Genomic DNA, 14807 nt, shown 5'->3' on the forward strand with positions numbered 1-14807 from the left:
ACCTTTGGCTCCCATCTAGACAGCCAATGTTAATATAGTGAGGGGTTATTGAAAACCTTATTCAGCATAATTAAAGTTCTACCAATCCTAAAAGCCCATTGACCTTACCCAAATACACCCTTACAGCCAATCCTTATTAACTAAATCTAAGCTTTATTAATAAAAGAGAGTTATATATGACTTATATATAAGAGATCAATATACATACATATGGGTGTAAAGTCCTTAGGTCAGTTTCATAGTGGTGACGGTGAGACTGCTGATTTGTAAAAGCCTTTCTGGAATCAATTTAAAAGGTTACAGTCCAATAGGCAGTTCAGATGTAGAGTTTGTTCAAGTTCTTCCATGAGAATTCCAGGGTAAATCTGGTGACCTCAGTCTTGTGGCTTAGACCTTCCATGTCAAAGTTTAAGCAGACCTGAGATAAAAAGGATCAGGCCTGAAGCTTTCTTTATCTCTGAAGCAATCTGGGTGCTGACAGGTAATCCCACCATATGAGCTTTGATGAAAGCAAGCCAACAGTTTGATCTCTATTCAGTGGGTCCTGTCTCAGACAATACATTAAGCAATAACTATTCAAATTACTAAAACAATTCATTATATCATATAATTAAGCTGAAGACAATGTAAATGATGTTATTCTGTCCTATAGCATCTTGCATCTGATTTTTGAGTCAATAGAATACAGTAATGAATCATTAAGAGACAGGAATAAGATTTTAGCATCTACAAGCTAATTAGATCACCTGGGTAAACTTCTAACAAGATATAGGTAAACACAGACAAATGCACTTAGCTTCTAGTCTTGATTCTCTAATAATACAGCAAACATGTTAAAGATTTGAGACTTCTTAATATGGCTTTGATAACTATCTACAAGAAATGGCCCTGTTTACCATTTTAATACCCCCTGTTAAGTTGTTATGATCACACACCAGTTGACCAGTCTGTTAGTGTCACAATTACACCTTATACACCAGACACTGCACTGTCCTCCATGCATTTGAAAAGACTAGTATCTATTTAAAATTATACATTTGATTTTGTTTGTAGATGTGCCTTGATATTTGGACAGGTGACTTTTACAAATCTAAAGGAAAAATAATGTTTATTTTCATTTGGTCACTTTGTATAATGCTACAATATCCTGATTGAAGGTGCCATAGAAGTACAAACATTAGAGAATGAAGCAGCCTCTCCAAACCCCGTATGATTCAGATGGGGCATGGGTAAATGAGATGGAGTCATATAGGGCTTTTCCAACTTCACAATGTGTGGTTTTATGAAACTACAAAAATATATATCATTTCACATTTCCTGTCACTTTCCCGAGCAAAATATATATTTGTGTCAGATATGCCAGAATCATATTTCAAAATGGTGTCTCTAAACTTTCTCGTATAGCACTTAATGGTCCTATAAGCATAAGAGCAGGGCTATCTCACAGATATCACAATGAGTGAACAGCACCCTGTTCTGTGGTACTCATCGTCTTTCAATGGTGCCATCAGTGATTCTGATCCTACAGACTTATCACTAAGAAGTGGGTGTTCTATTAAAGTGTCCTCATAGGAATATCTCTGTCTGTATAATAGCAGATACAATTTATTGGACTGGCTGCTCCTGGGAGGAAAACACAAAAAGATTGGTAAATTTTTGATAATTTAGGGCTAAGATTAACTATGGATTCCTAAAGTTGGGCTAAATGCATATTTAGGGCATGGGTAGGTACCACATGCATCAGTGACAAGCATCCCCGCATAGCTCCTCCAGTTTGTAAAATCATGTCACAGTTGCCCCATGACAATGTACACTCCAATTCAATCTTCTTCCCTTTATCCACTCCTTATCCTCAGTCATGGAAAAATACACCTCTCTTATAGAAGAAGACTAGGGTTGGAAGAGACCTCAGGAGGTCATCTAGTTCAACCCCATGCTCAAAGCAGGACCAACTCCAACTAAATCATTCCAATCAAGGCTCTTCATTAACAAGCTATCTACGCCAGTCTCTCAAGTTCCCTGGCAACAGTTGAGGAGGGGAGTGCTGTGGAGGATGTTAATGGTAAGTCTGGGATGAGTGCTGTGTGCTGCCATCCAAGCAATCAGAGCCTGATTCCTTGCTCCCAGTCTCTCACTGCTTTTATGTCTGTCTCTACCTAGAAATACTGTGCAGCTGTATCCAGTGATCTAGAAGTTGGTGCCTCCACTGCCATGTGGGTGTCCCACCTTAGATTCCATTCTTCAGTTTTTCACCACTCCAGGGGCTGAAGCACAGAAGTTAGAGAATTAACAGAAAACTCTTCCTTAAAATTTTCTTAAATAATATCCACTGAACTTGGGGGAGGGTCAGGGTGGAAGAAACAAAGTCTATTTTAGGTGGGAGGTCACAAATCTGAAGTTGTCATTAAATTCTGATCCTATATTTGCCTAAGAGAAAAGCAGACAGACACACAAAGGGGGAAAGAGAAAAGAGAAAGCTTCTGTTTCCGAATTGCTAGTTGGGTACTGGAAGACTACAGGGACTGCTAGGGCCCTTGGCCCATTTAGACACTCCTTGACCTCATCTGCAATTCCCTGGCCCAGGACAACATCTGACTGGGTTATCCTGATTCTCAGCATATTTTAGAGAGCAAAATTCCCATGGATCATGTTACTTCTATATTATTTATGGCTTGCTAAATCAGTCACAGCAAAGTGCTGTACTGGCTGGCTAAGCTAGGCTCTTAGAAGACAGAAGGTAAAAAACCAGAAAGACAGAAAACAGAAGAAGGATGGGACTGAAATTGCATATGATGACAGGAAACATTAGGAACATGTGAGGCACATCTCAGGAATTGCTCAGGACACAGTAATGGAGATAGTCAATGTGTCTGGTTCCATATCATCTGGCCCAGACAAAACATTTCAAAATCCCTGGATTCAAAGAGCTCTGCCTGTCACCTTTCACTTGTTTAGGTGCCTACAGATACAGATAAGCAGCCAGTGTGATTTTAAAAGTGCCTAGCTCCCACTAAAATCAATGGCAGTTAGGTGCCTAAGCATTTTTTTAAATCCCACTAAGTGTCTATCTGCAACTTTTAGGTTCCTAAATATATTTGAAAATCTGTCCCCTGGTGCTAGAACAGTGACTCTTAAATCTGTCCTACAACATAGCAATAATCTGAGACACTTCAACAGTCCTGTAACACAAGTTAGGGCCATTTAATAAAAATCAGGATGTCATTGCTAGAATGGGTGGATGTCATTGGTTGGAAGTTCTCCTGTTACTGATTTATGTTAGTTTTTGGTTTTCTAGCTTATACAAATTATGAAAGAAAAGAACTTGGTTTCTTTTTGGAAATAATGTTATGATTTGCTCACAGAACCATGTACTGCCAAAGGGCTCCTATACACAATATTACTGGATTGGTTGGTGTACATCTGAAAGGAACAGCTGGTATTGGGAGGATGGCTCAGCTCTTTTGACACAGAGAGCAGGTTGGGTCCTAAATACTATTCAAAACTTACCAGTTGTGGCCTGTCCTGTGTGCTTGCACAAAGGAGAAACATGGAACTCACTTAGTCTCCTGTGCTGTCTGCATTGTGACTACAAACATAGGGGCAATAGCAGCCTCTGTGGGGCTGCTATTTCCTGTCCTGTGTGGATGAGGAGGGAGTGGACAAGCAGTAGTGGAGCATTAGCATTGGCCCTGGCCCTGCAGACCACTGGCTGGCACAGCTGAGCTGGCATGGAGCGGAAAGTAATCTGAACCAGTTGTAGGGTAGGTGCAGATTACTAACCCCAGGGAAACTGGTAAACATACAGCGCCCCGAATACATGCAGACTGCCAATGTTAGGACATAATGAAATGCTTTATTTTCTAGGATTGACTTGTATGCATCCTATAACTGTGGCTACTTATGTGGAATTAAAATTATTATTAATAACTAGGGCTGTTGATTAATCACAGTTAACTCATGCAATTAGCTCAAAAAAATTAATTGTGATTAAAAAAATTAATCGCAGTTTTAATCACACTGTTAAACAGTAGAATACCAATTGAATTTTACTAAATATTGTAGATGTTTTTCTACATTTTCAAATATATTGATTTCAATTACAACACAGAATACAAAGTGTAGAATGCTCACTTTATATTATTTTTATTACAAATATTTGCACTGTAAAAATGATAAACAAAAGAAATAGTATTTTGAAATTCACCTCATACAAGTACTGTAGTGCAATCTCTTTATTGTGAAAGTGCAACTTACAAATGTAGATTTTTTTTTTTACATAACTGCACTCAAAAACAAAACAATATAAAACTTTAGAACCTACAAGTCCATTCAGTACTTCCTCTTGTTCCGCCAGTGGCTAAGACACACAAGTTTGTTTACATTTACGGGAGATAATGCTGTCCACTTACAATGTCACCTGAAAGTTAGAACAGGTGTTTACATGTCACTTCTGTAGTCGGCATTGCAAGGTATTTACATGCCAGATATGCTAAATATTCCTATAGACCTTCATGCTTTGACCACCATTCCAGAGGACATGCTTCCATGATGATGACGCTCATTAAACAAATAATGGGTTAATTAGTGACTGAACTCCTTGGGGGAGAATTGTATGTCTCCTGCTCTGTGTTCTACCCACATTCTGCCATATAGTTCATGTTATAGCAGTCTCCAATGATGACCCAGCATGTTGGTTTTTTTAACACTTTCATTGCAGATTTGACAAAATTCAAAGAAGGTACTAATGTGAGATTTCTAAAGATAGCTACAGCACTCAACTCAAGGTTTAAGAATCTGAAATGCCTTCCAAAATCTGAGAGTGATGAGGTGTGGAGCATGCTTTCAGAAGTCTTAAAAGAGCAACACTCCAATGCAGAAGCTACAGAATCTGAACTACCAAAAAAGAAAATCAACCTTCTGCTGGTGGCATCTGACTCAGATGATGAAAATGAACATGCATCGGTCCACATTGCTTTGTATGTTATTGATCAGAACTCATCATCAGCATGGACATACGTCCTCTGGAATGGTGGTTGAAGCATGAAGGGACATATGAATCTTCAGCACATCTGCCACGTAAATATCTTGAAACGCTGGCTACAACAATGCCGTGCGAATGCCTATTCTCACTTTCAGGTGATGTAAACAAGAAGTGGGCAGCATTGTCTTCTGCACATGTAAACAAACTTGTTTGTCTGAGCGATTGGCTGAACAAGAAATAGGACTGAGTGGACTTGTAAGCTCTAGAGTTTGACATTGTTTTATTTTTTAATGCAGTTATTTTTTTGTGCATAATTCTACATTTGTAAGTTCAACTTTCATGATAAATAGATTGCACTACTGTACTTGTATTAAGTGAATTGGAAAATACTATTTCTTTTATTTTTACAGTGCAAATATTTATAATAAAAATAAATATAAAGTGAGCACTGTACACTTTGCATTCTGTATTGTAATTTAAATGAATATATTTGAAAATGTGGAAAACATCCAAAAATATTAAAATAAATGGTATTCTGTTATATTTTAACAGCGTGATTAATTGAAATTCATTTTTTTAATGTTGCGATTAATCACAATTATTTTTTTAATCGCTTGACAGCCCTATTAATAACTACTGCACGGAGAAGCACTTCTGGATCTGTGAGAAAGCAGCTGTTGAGCTAAGGTACAGTGACATCACCAAAAGGCACATTAGTGCTTTCAGTACAAGATAACATATACTCAGTATTTTGTTTGGGGGGTTTCAGACTTCTCAAAGTGGGGGTTCAAACTGGCATTCCATTAGACACTAAGCCAGAACTTATTGTGTCTTGATTTTCTCAACTGAAACCTGGGGAAAAGAAACACTAACTGGAAAGAATCTTAGAATGTACCTTGGAAAAATAACCTTCTGTGAGCATCAGGTACTACTGCCATGCACTAGACATAACACACAAAATCTATTGGTCCAATCTGAAATGTGTAACAGATGTCAAATTGACACTTGGAACTTCAACTATATCATAAAACCAAAGAAATAAAAAGAGATAAAGACCTGTTAGGACACATTTTGTGACCAGAAGCCCAGGTCATAATGCTTCTGAACATTCTCTAGGGCCTGGATGTAAAACAGGTGTTAGACATGGCAATGTTCAGTGTCACACTGTCTAACTTTTAAGTAAATAGAAAAATCATTGAGATTCACAAAGTCTGAGATAGGCACCTAGGCTAATATACATTGCATGGGGAGAGATAGGAGCCTTAGAATAGGACTCACAAAAGCCAGCATGATAGGCAGGAAGCCATCTAAGCTAGCCAAAGGGAGATGCTGAGGAGAGGTATATGCAAGTCCTGCCCTTCTCACAGAGATAGGCACCTAAATCCAGGCTGCAGGGAGGTGCCTAACCCTGCTGCCTATTCTCATCTGGAAACTCTCTTTATGGTTAGGCACCTATGCTGTTTTTGCAAGAAGCGAAGGGAAGGGATGACTTCCCTTGTAACTTTTAGCCCAGTGGTTAGTTACTCACCTGGGATGAGGGAGAGTCCAATTCAAATCCCCCCTACATCTAAGGTGGAGATGAGGTATTAAAAGGGGTCTGCCATGTCTCAGGTGAATGCCCTATTTACTAGTCAATGGGATATTCTGATATGGGGCTCCCTCATTCTCTCCTGTTGAAACTGTCCCACTGTGGATAAATAATGAGTCATTGGAGCAGGGGAACTGAATCCTGGGTCTCCCGTATCCTGGGTCAATGCCCTCTCTCTCAAAGAGTCATTTGCACCAGAGAGCATGCACAACCATGAGAATGGCTCTAGTCTGGTGGTTAGTTCACTCACCTAGGATGTGGGAGATTCAGGTGAAGGACAATCAGGAGTCTTTTATACCCAGGATGAGTATCCTAACCTGTTAGGGTTGCCAATTCTGGTTGGCTGAATTCCTGGAGGTTTCATCACATGACATAATCTTTAATTAAAGATTAAGTTTTAATTCCTGGAGACTCCAGCCAATCGTGTAGGGTTGGCAATCCTATAACCAGTGGGCTAAAAGTCATGAGGGAGGTCCTCCTCCTCTCATTTTAAAAACATAAGATAAGAACATTGGGTCAGACCAATGGTCCATCTAGCCCAGTGGCCCATAGAAGAGCACCAGGGGGCGTGAACCAAACAGGTTGGAGTGATCCACCCCAACTTCCCTTCCAGCTTCTGGAAATCTGAGGTTTAGGGTCACCTCAAGCATGGGGCTGCATCCCTGGCCATCTTAGCTAATAGCCATTAATGGACTATCCACCATGAAATTATCTAGTTCTTTTTTTAATGCAGCTATACTTTTGGCCATCACAACATCCCATGGCAAAAACAGTTTAATTGTGGATTGTGTGAAAAAGGACTTCATCTTGGTTGTATTAAACCTGCTATTAATGTCATCAGGTGACCCCTGGTTTTTGAATTGTGTGAAAGAATAAGCATTTCACAATTCACTTTTCCTACACCTTTAATAATTTTGTAGACCTCCATCATATCCCCTCATAGTCATCTCTTTTACTAAGCTGAACAGCCTTAAACTTTTTAGTCTCTCCTCATATGAAAGCCATTCTGTACCCTTGATTATCTTTGTTACCCTTCTCTACATCATTTCCACTATATCCTTTTTGAGATGGGGCAACAGAACTAGGATTAGAGCATACACAAGGATTAGGGCATACGCATCACACCTATTCTGTGGAGAGGGCTGAATTCCAATTTTAATTGTGGTCCATGAATCAGTGTATACATTTAGGACTTCAAACACCCCTCAATCCATAGGGGAGTTCCCACTGATGTCATCTGTAAAGCTGTAGAGCTGGGCAGGAATTTTTTGATTAAACTTTTTTTGTCAGCAAATGTCAATACTGAAACTTTTTGCAAGAAAAAAAATCAGTTTTTGACAAATCTTTCATTGAAAGGGATCTCGGGTCTATGATGGAATTGCTGGTCAAAACCAGGGGGTAGGAAGTCTGGGAAGCTTGATCCTTGAGGCTAGCCAACAGCCCAGAGGTTGCTGATACTCAGCTGGTATATGAGAGCCCTAGGTTTCAAATTCCCACTGTGATTCAAGGTACAAGAGGGTACAAGTACATCTTGAAAAAGGGTAAGAATAGTGAAGACAAACCTCCACCGTTGATGATTTTACTGATATTGCAACATTGCAGAATTTTGAAAGGCCCTCACTGAGTCAGGTCTCTCAGGTTTCCATTAAAATGATCTTTGACTATAGGTGAAGCAAAACAAAGAAGGTCCCTTCCGTTTTGTCTTGTATAAAATTCTGCTTGATGGTGCTGTGACATCTCTTTTCCTACCAGGAAAACAGCTTGCAGCAATCAGGCGAGAAGTACTCTTCGTATATCCAACATCTATTTCTAATCAAAAGACATAACTTACTTATGTGGTCTGACCACATTAAGCCAGTTTCTGTTCAATAAATACAGATATGTTCAGCCTGCTGGTGACAGTTATGTCTGGGCTGGGCTCAGATGTTGATTCCGTCCACCCATCTTAGTTCCTCTTTTTTTTTTTTTGCATTTCATTCTGAACAATGTGATTCTACTGGAGAAACATGTTACTGTTCCCTTCTGTCACCAGAAAGAAACAAATTGTATGTTTATACTGAACCAGTAATGGCACTATATTGGCTTTGTAACACATGGTTAGTTCCCTTAGAGGGAAAGTCTGCTTTGAGAAGCCCTACTACTTGTACATATTTAGCATCAGAACTGCTCAGCTGAGGGACAAAAATTAGTTTATATGAATGTTTACAGCTGTTTGCCCTGCAGAAAGAGAGGGAGCTATCCCCTATGTGCATCATCAATAGAACTGCTGAGTTCCAGTAAGTTACTATTGTGAAGTTCATGGGGTTGCCCAGGTCTGCCTGAGTCTTTCAGTATAACACAGAGTGAGGAGGGGCACTTTGGATCTATTCACTGAGGAAACATCTTATGGCACTAGGGTGTTTTTCATAAAAGTTTGGATCCTGGTTCCACTGATGCCAGCCAGCTCTTTAGTAGACTGAACTTTGTGGGAAAAACCTACTTTATTAGACAGGAAAGTTAACTTATTATAATGAGCGTAGGCCCTAGTTTGCATTTTATGATTTTGTTTTTTATTGTAACCATTTGTTTCCATCACTCTCTTTTGTGTGTAGTTGAATGTCTCTCCTTTCTTAAATAAACCTTCTTTTGTTTTATTATAAATGTAGTTTACAGGAGAGGTGGTTTAAGTAAAACTGGTAAATTCGGGTACACTGCTCCTATGGGGATAGAGGATCTGGGATTTCTGAATAGCCAGTGTCAGGGGCTGTATATCCCAGGATAAGAATTCAAGGGGACTCGGGGACTGGGGTGCACCTAGTGTTAACCTGACAGGCAAAGTCAGGGCTGGCATTGCCCAATGAACTGTGCTTGGGTGGCTGAAAGGCTAGTGGTGTCAGGAGCTAACACCCAGCCATCACAGGCAACATGGGCAAGGCTACCATTTGCTGGAGGTAACAAGGTGACTCTCTGTACTGGGTACCCTGAGAACTGTCTCTCTCTCTCTCTCTCTCTCTCTCTCTCTCTCACACACACACACACACACACACACACACACACACACACATACTGTGGTCCATACATCAGTGTTTACATTTAGTACTCAAAACCCCCGTCAGTCCAAAATGGGGTGCCCAGTGGTGCCATTTGGAGTTTTACACAAGTATCAAGGATAGAGTTTGGCCTTTACATATTAACTAAGCATATTATTTATTATTATTATTTCTATTATCATTATTTCATTTTCTCAATGCCTAATTGTCACATTCAGAATCACTTAGTAGTAAATTATACTCCCCTTTAGGACCATGGCAATTTCTGCCTATGGCTTCTCTTCCTTTTCCATCCTCCTTTCTCTGTTCTCTCTCTTTCTTTTCTGTATCCTCCTATCTTATGTATTTCCCTACCTTGAACAACACTCAATTGTCCACTCTTGTGGGCTTCATTCTTATCTATTGTCTCATTCCATCTAAAAGGAAAATATTAATTCTCATATTTAGAATGTCATCAATAGGCTCATGGTTAATGTCCTTAATAAGATTAATGGGGATGTGGTGGAATTGAAAACTCACAGTGACCACTTTAGGCTCTCTGCAAACTCCGGAAAACACAGCATCAATTGATACTTGGTGGTTCAGATTTTCAAGTGTTTCTTTGCAAAACTTGGGACTGGAAACCTAATTTTAAAAATAAAAAAAGTTTAGACTCTGCAGAATCTGAATATACCACACGGGTCACAAAAATACATCCAGTGCCAGTGGACCAGTTCCAATCTACAGGCCAGGTGCTTGACATGCTGAACTACAGTATGCATCTTCCTCAACTAAACAACAACAGGAAAATGTGTCACTGTTACTCGAACAATGTACGGCTCGCTCCTCCCTCTCTGGAGGATGGTGTGGACTGCACTCTCAGCAAGTTTGCAGATGACACTAAACTAGGAGGCGTGGTAGATACACTAGAGGGTAGGGATCGGATACAGAGGGACCTAGACAAATTAGAGGATTGGGCCGAAAAAAACCTGATGAGGTTCAACAAGGACAAGTGCAGAGTCCTGCACTTAGGACGGAAGAATCCCATGCACTGCTACAGACTAGGGACCGAATGGCTAGGTAGCAGTTCTGCAGAAAAGGACCTAGGGGTCACAGTGGACGAGAAGCTGGATATGAGTCAACAGTGTGCTCTTGTTGCCAAGAAGGCTAACGGCATTTTGGGCTGTATAAGTAGGGGCATTGCCAGCAGATCGAGGAACGTGATCGTTCCCCTTTATTCGACATTGGTGAGGCCTCATCTGGAATACTGTGTCCAGTTTTGGGCCCCACACTACAAGAAGGATGTGGAGAAATTGGAAAGAGTCCAGCGGAGGGCAACAAAAATGATTAGGGGTCTGGAGCACATGATTTACGAGGAGAGGCTGAGGGAACTGGGATTGTTTAGTCTCCAGAAGAGAAGAATGAGGGGGGATTTGATAGCAGCCTTCAACTACCTGAAGGGGGGTTCCAAAGAGGATGGAGCTCGGCTGTTCTCAGTGGTGGCAGATGATAGAACAAGGAGCAATGGTCTCAAGTTGCAGTGGGGGAGGTCCAGGTTGGATATCAGGAAAAACTATTTCACTAGGAGGGTGGTGAAACACTGGAATGCGTTACCTGGGGAGGTGGTGGAATCTCCTTCCTTGGAGGTTTTTAAGGCCCGGCTTGACAAAGCCCTGGCTAGGATGATTTAGCTGGGAATTGGTCCTGCTTTGAGCAGGGGGTTGGACTAGATGACCTCTTGAGGTCCCTTCCAACTCTGATATTCTATGATTCTATGATTCTATGATTCTGGGTGTAATTGGTCTCTACGGGTTAACGGGACCTTTTCCCAATGAAAGAGCCTTTATTACACAATGAATATTCTTAAATATGTATATGTATTTATTAACAATCAACCGTTAATCAACAGAATACACATGCCAATAGTCTAGTGCTCACCATTCCCAGTAAAACAGATGGACTTCTCCCAATGGTGAGCCAGGGTCGTATCATCTGAGGCTCCAGCTTCTGCACAATCTGGTTGTGCAGGTGTTAAAAAGTCCTAGCAGCATTGGTCTTGAGCTGTATGCCAGAGTTAAGTTCCAACGAGACTGTCTTTTGCCCCTCATTATATAATTAAAATGAGGATTCCTCTTCTCTATGCCTTAACCAATTATTTTACTTACAATATTATTTTAACCAATCATAACCCCTAATAGGCTAAAACAATTTCTCTGGCAACTGCAAAACCTTACAATATCTACTTATCAGCAAAAGCTACTTTTAACAAAACTCACACAGGTGCCCAATAAGAAACTTGCAGAAACTCAAGGTTAGCTTGTCGATACTCCCTTCCATGCCCATGAATCTGTGATTTTACTGTATCTATCCCTATTACTAACACTGCAGATGCAGCTGGTATTTTATTCTATATGTCTAGGCCAAGGCCGAATTTTCTTACTCTATGGTTTTCGTTTCCAAATTATGGTGGCTGAGCATACAAGATGGCTGCAGGTTATGCTAAATCCATACACAAGATGGCTGTGAGTCATGTCAAATCCATGCCTCTTGTTACATCACATCACACGAGATGTACTTCATTTCATTCACACATCCTCCTGGTGACACTAGGCAGCAGAAACTATGTATTAAAAATGAGTATACAGGGAATCTTCTGATAGCTGCATTGGTACAAGTGAATTTCTTTCTAGCAAGGAGGGGATTGTAGAGGAGAACACCAATGAATACCAATGCCTAATCTGTCTTTTCTGTAGCAAAATAGCAGAGTCTTAAAAGGGGCCATTTTTAGACTCTGGTCTCTGATCTTCCACCCTTGTCTCTCTTTTTTTTTTTTTGGCTTAAAGTGAAGGGGAATGAAGAAATCCACTTATTCAAATTCTAATGGTTTGACAAGTGTGGTCTTCCCAAGAAAACTGTACTGAATCAATTGAGCTATGAACTACCCTTTGTATGTCCAACATTCACTGTCTAGCCAGAAGGCGTAGTGTATGCATGTGGGTTTTGATTCCATAAAGTCTATTTCCATTTATTCAGTTCCGATTTTCCATGTATTTTCAGATTACTCTATCTAGATTGTGGTTATATTTTGATGCCTTTAATATGTGTAAATTGCTCTTTTCTCTCTTGTAATTCTGAACAATAAGATTTTATTGGAAAAAATCATGTTGAGATTTTCAAAGCAGTTTAGGGAATTTAAAGACACCCAAATTTGAATGGAAGATGTGTATCTATATCCTCCTAGACCAGTGTGAAAATCTCAGGTTTATTTTTCTGTACTGACAGAGACATGGGTTAAGATGTAATCAGCAAGACCATTATATTATCTTAGCAACACAGGACTAATTTTCTAAAAGTGCAGTTTTACTTTGAAGTTGAGTATAAAAAGACAACTTCTTACTGAATACACCTGCTTCCTGTGGATATTTAGAGCCATGTCCACTGGCCTAAGGAACAGATATAAGTTGTTGTTTTTTAGTCCTGTTCAAACTTCAGAAACAGACCATCTCCGGGAAAGGGACCTGGATTTTATCCCTTTGTGTGCATGAACAGAATTGTTCTTCGGAGCAGACATGCACTTTAAAGTATCATTTACCCACAACTTCCTCATCTTAATATCTGTTTGGATATAAATAACTTCATCATTTCACTTTTCCAGTGACTGTCAGTAAAGCTATTGTGTGATCTTCAGAAAAGAAAAAACAAAACAAACAAACCCCACTCACTACCTTATGTTGGTGGTATACTGATAACTACCAGTACTGATCCCACTCTGTTAATTGCATCATCTGTGCTCAGAAAGAGAACTGGCCTATATCTCTGAAAGGTCTCTCAATGGAGACTCTTTCTTCCCAAGTGGCTATCACTAGCCATGCTGCTGATAAGAAGAGAAGGAAGCAAAGATGCTTGTGCTACAAGCAGAAGAGGTAACTGCTAAAGAGGGAACTAACTTCTTCCCCTATGCATAGTTTACTTTTTATTCTCCAAACTGACATTTTGGTGATAATGCAACTCCTCACTGAAGCTACTTTGTTAGGTGCTCAGATACCACAGAGATAGGTAAGGTATAAGAACTGGGATAGTGTCCTGAATAATATCTCTTAATCTGTATTGTCTCATCTGTAACTTGCTGAATATTTTAAGCCTCACTTCTTTAGCGAAACCATAATGTCTGCTGGAGTGAGATTCTCAAGGAGAAAATTACTGTCAGATGCCTTCACAGAGAATGTTAACTCTCTTCTTACTGGAAAGAAGAAATATTGATGCGAGTGGCCATGTAAATGTGAGTCAAGAGCTAAGAGAGGTAGAGTTCTCAGCTCTCTGAAGATGACTATCATGGGGCCAGTGGCTCTTCAAAGAGAATGAGGGCTCAACTGGCCCATGATAACCATGTAACTGTAAGGGGACTCTAAAACTTGGTTGGCTAGCTCCCAGCACCAAAAGAAAGGTTCATTAATTATATACCAGTGTAACTCCACTGATTTCACTGGGGTCACTCCAGATTTACACTGCTACAAGTGAGGAGAGAATCGGGCATAAGTGCTGAGTCTATAGGTGCTCCGGGGCTCAAGCAGCCATGGGGAAAAAAAACAGTGGGGATGGTCAGCACCCGCCAGCCACAGCTGGGCTGCCGTTCAGCTGTTTGGCAGCTGGTGTGGAGCCTCGGAGGAGAGGGCGGAGCGGGGAAGGAAGAGGTGGAACAGTGCAGAGCCTTGGGGTGGAGTGGGGGTGGAGCACCTACTCACCTCTGCTTCCCTTACTTCTTGGCTGCACTATTCCAACTCCCTTCTCCATGGCCAGCTCACGTTCCCGTTTTCCAGACTGCTGAGACCCAACTCTTCACACACACCATACTCATTATATGAGTAAAACACTGTTTTTCCCTACTGCCAGTGCCACAACTTTCTCCAAACTTCCTCTGAGAGCTAAGATGGGCTCTTTCCTTCATCAGCTGCAACGGAGACCCAGCAGGAGAAATTCTGCCCCCGGGGTCTTCACATCTCCCCTCAGTTACACCTGCACCACGCCACTGACTGCAAATGTCATTGAGGGAAGAGTTTGGCCCTGCAACTGAAGCTTAGGCCAAGATCATCTCCAGTGCAGGAAACAGGATAGGAAACCTCAGAACTTCCTCAGGATTGTGCCATCAGGGAAGAGTTTGTTCCCTGCCTGCACAACTAAACAGGCCCATGTGATGCACAAATCTTCACAGATCACAGGCACCAGGGCTGTT

This window comes from Chrysemys picta, chromosome 1 (genome assembly GCF_011386835.1).
Source record: "Chrysemys picta bellii isolate R12L10 chromosome 1, ASM1138683v2, whole genome shotgun sequence".
Taxonomy (NCBI): domain Eukaryota; kingdom Metazoa; phylum Chordata; order Testudines; family Emydidae; genus Chrysemys; species Chrysemys picta.